Source organism: Trichosurus vulpecula, chromosome 2 (assembly GCF_011100635.1).
Source record: "Trichosurus vulpecula isolate mTriVul1 chromosome 2, mTriVul1.pri, whole genome shotgun sequence".
Taxonomy (NCBI): Eukaryota; Metazoa; Chordata; class Mammalia; order Diprotodontia; family Phalangeridae; genus Trichosurus; species Trichosurus vulpecula.
The window spans coordinates 444,682,512-444,693,299 of record NC_050574.1 but is presented as its reverse complement, the minus strand read 5'-3'; the positions used below and the strand labels follow the sequence as shown (position 1 = coordinate 444,693,299).

General features: G+C 35.1%; 1 pseudogene; it reads right to left on the bottom strand.

The window, feature by feature from the left end:
- Nucleotides 1–320: 320 nt before the first annotated feature.
- Nucleotides 321–6,805, bottom strand: LOC118837334 (annotated as a pseudogene).
- Nucleotides 6,806–10,788: the final 3,983 nt, after the last annotated feature.

Genomic DNA, 10,788 nt, shown 5'->3' with positions numbered 1-10,788 from the left:
CTTGCTTTAATCCAGCATACAGACAGCATTCAGTTAGTTCAGGGGAAAAAGCCAGCACTCTGAACTTCAGAACAAAATACAAACAAATTACAAGCATCAACAGACAGACCAAATACAGATTCATTCACTTACTTCAGGGGAAGAGATCAGCACCCTGAACTTCAGAACATTCATTTAGTTCAGGGGAAAAGGTCAGCACCCTGAAATTCAGAACAAAATACAAATTACAAATATCAACAGACAGACCCAATACAATTCATAGTTACCAACATCTAGGTTCAGCCCAGGAGCTCGGAACAAGGGCTGGCCCAGAGTCACACTCACCACCACTGCTGCTCCAACAGAAAAATGGCCTCTCTAAGGGACCCTCCAGCATGTGGGTCACAGTACCCCATAAGCATAATCCTCACCATCATCCCTGGCTCAGATCATGTAGCTGAGGTCAGAGCGTAGTGCCTGAGCAGCCGCGGGGTTAAGGTAGTGCTAGAGGAAATAGAAAGCTTCCCTGGCCTCAGAACATCTCTCCACCTACATTAGGGCCATTCCGAACCTCTATTTCATCTGCCAAGTCCTTGGCTTCTGAGTCAGTGTGGCACACACCCACCAAATGGCTATAACCCAAGTAGTCCATGTTGAGGAAGGAAGAGCACACCTGCTTATACTCCTGGAAGCCCTGACGAATGCTGCCATCTTCCAAGGAGGAGAGGAGACCTCGGTGAGATCAGGGATAGCTCAGTGGGTGCAGTTCTAGGTCACTGGAGCCTACACCAGTGGGCAGGGCACAGCAAGCCCTGCACCTCCCGCTGCCAGCATGCCAGAGCTGATAGAACCACCTTCCGGCCCCTCGAGAGGTGTGAGAATGATGACATTGTGGCAGCCTGAGGCAGCCACAGCAGGAGAGTTACCAGGCCTAGAGCCACCCAGCAGGAAAGGGCCATAGGCACGGAAGCCCCAGCACTGACAAGGGCCCCACAGCCCTGGATGGTTCTGCCTCCGCTGTCTTGCGAGCCCCCACGGTAAAGAGATTTCTATGACACGGTAGAGAAAAACCTGAGGAGATGATGTCCAAGGAAAGAGAGGAAGTCCAAGTAAAAGTTTAGAGGCTAAAAAGCAGGGAACATTTGGGGATAGCAGATATTACAATTTGGGAGAAATGCAGAGACTGTGAGCTTGAGTGGTGTGAGATAAGGCTGAAAAGTAGATTGGAGTGAAATTGAGAAAGGCTCCTTGGATTAGAATGTATTTAGCATCTGAAAGAAGAATTTTTTATCTATATATGAAACAGGTGGGGAAAAGTGCGTTATTGGCTTCTTCCAAGCACTTTAATTTTTAGGAGTTGCCCAGGATGCATTAGAAATTCTGTACTATTTGCTAGACTTAATGAATCAAGTCACTAAATCAACCTCATTGGCCAAACTTAAGTAAACTTCTTTAATTAATTTGGAATTGCCCTCACTACTTTGTAGAAACTTCCTATACAAATCGCTTCTCTACCTTAGATTGAATTTTAACTCTATTTATTATGTTCTTTCCAAAATTTCTTTAGGCATAGGTGCATTTCACAGTTTTACTGCTCTAATTTTCTAATATTCCTCTGAGGGACAATATAATGTATTACTAATTAGGATATATCTAGATTCATCTATGTGTCATGCTTATATCAACTTAATTTTATTGAGAAAATGAAAAATCAAAAAATTTTACAAAGCATAATTGATCTAGGTCCTCTGGCAACATAGAAATTAACCATATAAGGGCAGATAAAATAGAGATGTGTGAGTCTTTAAAAATTCACTTTTTTCTTGTATTCTTATCAGTCCAGCTTTGGTTTGAATGCAACTCAGACATAGATCACATGTTTAGCTAAAACCAACTATATTAGTTTTATTTTCTTAAAACACATAAAAGTGAATTAATATGGTGAAAATTCAAGTTTAACTATTAATCACAGCTATAGTCATCTAGGTGAACTTTTTTTTCAATCTGTGTAATGAAACTATTTTTATCCACTTAAAAAAATGAAAGCTCTCCATTGAAACTAGCCAAGTTGTATGAGCTGAATTGTACTTCTTAATGCCATGACCTTGACATTTGCTGTTTCCCTTGAAGCGTAACAACAATCCCGTCTGCATTCTGCATGCAAATGACATAGCATTGCCATTGAAACTGTCAGCTCAGTGCAGGAGCAGAAATTATTAGTCACATTTTTACAATAAAAATTCTCATAAATCTCATGCTAATCCAGAATGACTCTCCGCCTATTTCTCCTGTGGGCAGAAGTGAATCCAACAAAATAGTGGCAGTATAAATGTTTGGATACGTCCGTTAATTTTTAATGCTTGTTCATGATTTCTGACAATTTTTGCCTTATACTTACAGTGGCTACAGTTGAAAATTCAGTAATAATTCCAGAGAAAAGCAATAATAACTTTGCTAAAGTCATATTTAATATGAAAGTTCAGTTATTTGGATGACAAAATTTGGTTAAGAATGTATTGTGGCCACAGTGGATTTGTGCAGGTTGGATGATTAATATTCTAAAAGCTTCTCCTGTAAATGTTTCACATTGGACTATTTGCAGGCATACTTTTCACCAAGTGTATTTAACTATTAGGGTTGATACTTGGTTCTTCCATGGTAGCGCTCACTCTAAGTTAGGCAGTACAGGGAAGAGTGCTGGGCCTAGAATCAGAACGATGAGTTTGACATTCGACATTTAATCTTGATATTCTTTCAGTTCTTAATTTGTAAAATGGGCTTGATAATAGAAAACTCCTTCAGGCGTTATGAGGACAAAATGAAATAGTTGTAAAGTGCTCACAGACCTCAAAGCACATTCTAAGCGCTATTTACTATTATGAGATATGAAAAGGATCTGGCCTTACCTCTCTCTTTATAGAGAACAGTGGTTAAATAATGGTAGTGATGATAAAAAAATAATGAAAACTAAACTGCGTTCTTGCGTTTGTGATTTCCTTTCTTTTGCTAATTAGCAATGTAATGGCAGAACATAATTTTAAAAATTTATTCCTACTTAATTTTTAAAAAAATCTTCAAGCATACTGCTATCTGAAATCTCAATTCAATTATTTGTTAAAGTTCCCTGTATCTCCTGGTGTAACCACAATGAATAGTTGTTGTGCAGATAGGTTTTTCCTTGGGATTCATGATATTGATACCAAAAGACAGAAAATCTAATTTATTGAGAATTGATATTTCAACCATTTTGAATGAATTATATCTATCTGAAGCAAGCCATAGAATACATTTCCTTAGAAATGCTTTTGATATTATGTATGTATATTATATATATGAAATTTTTAAATTAGTGTTCCCCAAAAGAAATCTATGCATAACTGTATCTAGAGGTGTCTTTGAGTAGAGTTTTTGAGAATTACTTGGAGAGTTTTGCATCAAATTTACTAGCTGTATATCTTCATTTGCCCTGACTAAACTTATAAAAATCAGCATGCTGTTTGAGATAGCCTAATTAAATTATCTCATTTCTCACTTCTGAGCAACTTCAGTTACAGATTTGAAAAGATGAATCGACATTAGAAACATACAAAATTACTAAAAAGCAGAACCTCACATCTAGATAGTATGGGAAGGGAAGGATTTGTCCTTTCTAGTTCTCTAAAGAAACAGGAACTAATAGCATAGAGACCAGCAATGTTTATTCAGGGTGCCTATGTCCAGGATAGGTATAGTGGGAAGCAACAAATAATATCAAATTAAATTCTGCCAGATTTTGTAGAAATAGCAAAGCTATAAGTATTATAGGTGATCCTGGACAATTATATATTAGAACAAGTTTAGGAATAATAAAATCAGTTGAAAGAAGTAGAGAATTAGTTTTGAAATTTTCTGCTGGTCCCATGCAGCCCCCACAGTTCATATTATTCCTGCTGCCACTATAGATCAGTCCTGTAGTAAGTAGAAGAGAAGAGCAAATGTCTGTTGAACAATAAGAATCCACATGGCTATTTTGCTAAAGACAAAAGGAGTGCAAGAAGATTTACAATTAATAACATCGAATGGATTTTGAAAAAATATAAGACTACCTTTTCCTAGGATTTATGCCTTATATTTACTTCCAATTCAAATGGAAAGTTTCCATCAATGTTTTTTGTGCATTTGAATGTAGTATGAAGTAGCTATGAAATAAAGATTTTGTTCAAATTTTTTCCCAACTTATTCTAACTTTTTCCCAGCTTTCAGCATATGATAGAATACATTTTTGGTTGAGTAATTACTGCTATTTGTTCCTAAAATATAAGTATTTTTTTCTTGTCAGTTATTTGTTCATTTGCCCAAACTTTCACTTTTACAGAGTTTATTCAGTGACATGACACTGTGTATCATATACATATTTATGAAACACATATATGTATGTATATATGTGTGTATATATGTATATACATACATGTATGTATATACATATATATGTATATATACAAAATCTTGTAATTTTATCATGTTTGTGACTCCTTATCTTTTGGACAATTTATTATTTTGCACTTGTTATATCATGAAATATAAGTAACATTTTGCCAAAACTATTTTACTGTTGTCATTTCTTTGTGGTTTTATTTTCTTAATGGATGATGTTAAAGTATACATGCCCTTCCTTTATTCAGTGAGTAGTGGACAGTTGGTGAGGAAGAAGATATTGAAATGAATATCTTTTATGTTTTCTAAAAAAGATTAAACACAAATCCATTTTCATTAAAATTATTGACAGTTGGTTTATTGGAAAATTAAAATTTTGTTGGTAGAATGCAAGAAAGCTGATTATAATTTCTATTTTTGTCTGTGTTATTCAATCAATAGACATTCTTAATACACTATTTTCCCATTACTACATTAGGTACTAGTGATAAAATGAAAGAAATAAAATAGACCCTAACCTTTAAGGAGCTCCCATTCTATCAAGGAGACAACATATATACATATACATAGATGCCAAGTACATATAAAGTAATTGTGTTGAGGAGGCATTAGCAGCTGTAGGAATCAAGAATAATCTAAGTTGTGGCACTCATGCAAAATGTAGAAGAAACCAGGAATGCTAAGAAGCAGAAGTAAAGATGGAGTGATTTCCAGGCATGGGAGAGAGCCTCCAAAATGGCATGAGGCAATAGATGAGGTGTCATGTGTGAGGAACAATAAAAGGGCCAGTTTGACTGAAGTGTAGAATATGTAATAAGTCTAGAAATGAAGGTGAAATCTAGGTTGTTAAGAACTTGAAATGACAAATAAAGGAATTTATATTTGATCCTAATGATAATTGGAGGGTTGGGTGTTTTTTTAGTATTATCATATTGTCTTGAGGAGTTACATACCATAATAATTATGTAATACTATATCATCCTTTTGTTCAGAGCATGACAATTTATCATTATTCATGTCAGAATATAGATTATTAACAAAACTTTTGGAACTGAAGGGAATTTGTTGTGATGTAGGTGGTATAAATTCAGGAATTGTGATAAATTGGGAAAAAAACTTACATTATCAACATGATCAATAAAACCAACTAGAAACAAATTTGTTGGACTGACATAGAGATGTTGGTAGTAATGCAAGAAACAGCCTAGCAGCAAAATCCAAAATTTTGAACCTATTATTCCATAAATAAAAGTCGCTTTTACCTTTGCACAGATTACTAATATTTACTCCACTAGATTCTAGGCTCCACATGGTGAAAATAATTTTAATTTTATTTCCCCAATATCCAGCACATTACTCAGCATACGGAAGTCACTTAATAAGTATTTATACAACTGAACTAAATAACAGGTTCCTATGTTAGAAGATAGTCCCTCTATTTATATTAGTTTGTGTCCTGTCTCCAGATCAATTGGATGTTTTAAGCAACCACTCAATGTGTTGTTTTTCTAAAGCCCATTTTCACTGCTGCCTGAAGATAATTGACAGTTGAATATGGTTGTTTATTTTACGAGATTGGAAAGGTGCAATAACACCTCCAATTATTAGACCTACTTAGTAAATTGGTAAAGACTAACTCTAGCACAGTGCTTGAAAGCCTTATGGCATCTCTCCGGGGCAGAGTCATATCAAATTTAATTTATCTTATTAATTAGTTTTTAGAAATTTTGTTTCTGTGTTTTTTTCTATTCTGCTAGTAAATATCAATATTGACTAAGGCCAGTGGGGAGAGAGTGAATTTCCTTATCACATAAGATAGTTGATATGGCTCTAATTTCTAAGCATATTCAATCTCTCCAGCATTTGGCAGTGCCGACCACTCCAAACCTCTCCAAACTTTATTCTCCCTTGTCTTCTGAAGCGACATTTTGCTTTTTTGTACTTTTCTGTATTCTTTGTTGGCTCCCTTTCTGCCTAAATATGGAAATATTCCAAAATTTAAACTTCATTCTACACATTGATCTCATCTCCGATTTTAATGATTATCTTCATGCAAATTGCCCTCATATCTACTTCTCCTAACCATGATACCTTCCAAGTTCTTTAATCTGGCATCCTTAACTGTCTATTAGGATTTTCAAATTAAATTATCCTGCCATGGTGTAAAATTCAGCATAAAAAATCAACAACCAAGCTAATTATCTTTCTTCCTTCCCCAAGTAATTTCCCTTTCTTGTTTTATTCTTTCTATTAAGGATGCCATGATTTACCTAATCATCTTGGCTAGTAATCTTAGCTTCTTTGTGGCTTCTTCCTTTTCCTTTCCTGCTTTGTAGCAGGAGTTACTGGGTGCTCTTGATTTTTTCTTGGCAATGACTATTTCTTGCCTTTTTCTTGCCACTCCAATTGGCATTATCCTAGTCCCAAGTCTTTATCATTTCATTTCATTGACTAAAATAGTGAAATAAGCTTGTAATTCCACTGCCTGTATTTTATTTCCCCTCAATTCTTATAATCACATATCATTCATATTTAATGGTTAATAGTCATCACTTTTAACATGTCCCCCTCAATTTTAATGACCTCTCATTGTCTACAGCATAACAATGAAAGTCATAGTAGTACAGTGATAAAACCCAAACTCAGCCTAGCATGCAAGACCCACACATTCTAGCTTAAATTTATACATTGCATCTCAAAACTGCTTTTCTACCCTTTTCTCCCACTATTCAAACACTCTACTCTAACCAAAATGATATTTAACTTTTATTCTATTACCTTTTAATCCTTTCTCTGGCCATTTTCCATAACAGGAATCCTCCCTCTCCTCTTCACTCTGGGAAGTCTAATTTCTGCCCATCTTCCAAGGCCCAGATTAATCTCATTTTCTATATCATTCCATTCCCAATTGCTCTCTTTATCCGTAAATGTCATAGCCTTATTGTTTATGCTGTTTATTTAATAATTAAACATCTGTAGACTTGGACCGCCCATGTAATTATCTCTTATTGTTATTTAACATTTTATGTATTTGTATCAAACTTCTTGAAAGTAGCAACTCAGCCTTACACTTCTTTCTATCCCCAAAGATGTTCAGAAATGTGCTTTTATATATAACAGTTGTTTAGTAATTGAATAATTAAAGGCCCTTCATTCATTCATTTATTCAAGAATTAATTATTTAGGGGAGAGGATTCTGGGAAGATGGCAGAGTAGGCCAGAAAATTCCGGGCTCTCAAGATTTTCCTCCCACAAAAGAGTTAAAATTGCACCTTAGGGCAAACAAAGTGTGGGTGGAGACAAAGAATAGGGGCACAACCAGGATCTTCCTGGGACAATCTGAGAAGATCCAAAAAAAATCGTAGAACAAGCCACAGGACCTTTTCACCCTGGGATAGTGAAGGGAGTTGGGTGTCTGAGCCCAGGAAGATTGAGGGAACCTCTGCTGCTAAGGAACGCCATACCCAACTGTGCTGCAAAGAGCAGTAGGGGTGAGAAGGAACCAGCACATGCCCAGCGAGTGCAGAAGCAGTGGGGCAGAAAACCCCTGACTGTGGGCACTTACAGGAGGTTAGAGGTTTGGTTTTGGTTCTAGGCTAGAGGGAAGAACTGAAGATCTGGGACAAGAGGCACCATTTCCCATACCCCAGGGTTAGAGATGATTACAAAAATCAAGTTATTATCACAAAAAATGCACAGGCAAAAGAGAAAGAATCCAACCATCAAACCTGTTACAGGAATAGGGATGACCTGGGTTCATCTTCAGAGGAGGATATTAAAGCAAAGAAACCCCCAAAGAGCAATGTCAAATGGCCACCTGCCCAAAAAGAATTTATAGAAGATCTTAAAAAAGACTTTAAAAATCAAATGACAGAGATGGAAGAAAAACTAAAAACAATAATCCAAGAAAAAGAAGGTTATGAAAGGAAAGTCAACCAATTAGAAAAGGAAATCCAGAATCTTAAGGAGGAAAATGACACCTTGAAAATTAGAATTGGGTAAAGAGAAGTCAGTGAAATTATAAGTGATCAAGAAATAATCAAACAAAACATGAATAATGAAAAAATAGAAGAGAAAGTGAAACATGAGAAAAACAACATATTTGGGGAATAGAACAAGAAGAGAAAATATTAACATAATCAGACTAACTGAAAGTTATGATCAAAAAAAGAATCTTGATACAATAATACAAGAAATAAAGAAAATTGTCCTGAAGCATTAGAACAAGGCACGGAAGTAAAAATAGAAAAAATCCGTTGTATACCACTTAAAAGAGATCCTATGAGGAAAACTCATAGGAATATCGTAGTCAAATTCCAACCCCCCCCCCCAAACTCAAGGATAAAATATTAAAAGCATCTAGATTAAAACAGTTTAAATACGATGGTGCCACAATTAGAATTACACAACACCTAGCAGCAGAGACATTAAAGGATCGCACATCTTGGAACACAATATACCGATGAGCAAAAGACCTGGAGATCTGGCCAAAAATATCATACCCTACAAATTTAAGTATTATCTTGAACCAAAAAAATGGACATTTGATAAGCTCTCAGACTTTCAAGACTTTGTTAAAAAAATCCTGAACTTAATAGAAGATTTGACATACAAGAACCAAGAGAACATAAGGTCCATACCAAAGACTGACTATAAGGGATTCATAAGGACAGACTGTTTACCTTTTGTATAACATAAAATGTATGTCTAAGATTCTTATAAGAAATAGGGGGGTAAACCTATGATATGAATTTTAAAAGTAAAACCATTTAGAAACAGCTAAAAAGAGTAACTCTTTTATACAAATGAGGTACAAGAGGAAGAAAGGATACAGGAGAATTATATGGGGGAGGAGGGCTGGTAGTTCTGGTAATCTATTTTCATCAGGAATGGGTTTAAGAGGGAACAATACATATATATTTAGAAGAGTATAAAATGATAGGGGTATAGAGAGGGGGGAGAAGACAAGGGAGGGATTTTTGAAGGGGAGAATGAGGGAATAGGTAAAAGGGGGGTATAGAAGGGTGTTCAGATTTATGAGAATGGGAGGATAGAAGAGGGATCCTTGGAGAGCGGTAGGCCAGTAATAGGAGAGCAAGGTAGTTGGTAGAAGTAAAGAAGAAGAATCAAGAGGGATAGGAAACAAGAGATATACACAAATGTAAAAACAAAAATCAGGAGTTGAGTATATTTGGAAAAGTATATGTCTATATCTGTATGTATATATGTTTATGTATATGTATATATCTATAGCTATAGAGAAACATATAAACTTTCTTATAGCCTTCTGGGGGTGGGGCAGAGGGAAAAAAATAAAAAGTGCACAGCAGAGGACAAAAGTCACAAAGAGGCAAAGATAGACAATTCTCAACACAATATGTATTATTTATCACATGGATTTTCTTGAAAAGAAAATCTATTGTTAGATATTTTGAATCCTTTCTTACATTCTACTGTGCACATTATGCTTTTTTTCTTTCTTTGTATTTAAGTTTCAATATTTAAATTTACGATGTGTTTTGTTCCTTTTCTCTATTCTGTATTTGTGTTTTGGCCCTTGCATCTAAAATAAAATCAAATTTTAAGAAAGAATTAATTGTTTAGTACATTATGTACAAAGTTATGATAGTATAAATATATGTGCAATGAAGAGTAATTTTTAAAAGTGTGTGAGTCCAATAATAAAAGAAATAACCTAAAAGGGAACTAGTATATTTGATTCATGAAATTATATACATGTGATCACTATTTCTTTGGTAATGTGAATGTACTCTTCATTTCTTTACAGTTTCCTGCTCTGTCAATATTTACATGGTCAAAATAAACAACGATATAAGATCCTATCTTCTTCAATCCTATATGTACTTTCTATGTCTTCCTTACCAACAAAAGTTTGCAAGCCTGAATTCTTGTGAGTTTTTGTGGGAAAAGATCCCCAAAACTCTAGGGGAAAGAACCCCAGCACTTTGAGGTACAATAAAGTTGTAGGTGTTTTAGGTTGCTAGTACAATTTTGCTCATTAATTTCCAGATTCTAAATTACTTTGGAATGTTCATTTAAGCTTGCCAATCAGTCTCAAAGGTAAACCAAATTGACCACTACAACTAATGGGTTATGTGCTGTCCTTACATAGTCCTAAAGACCTTCAGACCATTGTGGACATAAGCAAATGGTGAATGTTAATTTTTATTACCCTGTGAACTTAGTTGTGTATTAACATGAAGAGTTCATTTTTAATTTAATACGTCTCTATTCATTATCTGTTCCTCAAAGAATGACACTCAACAGGGTCAAAGTCTACTCTACTTGCCTTTGATTTCAGTTGAAATATATACATACACACACACATATACACTTCCTTGTGTGTGATGCAGAAGGTGCCTCTATGTTGTAAAA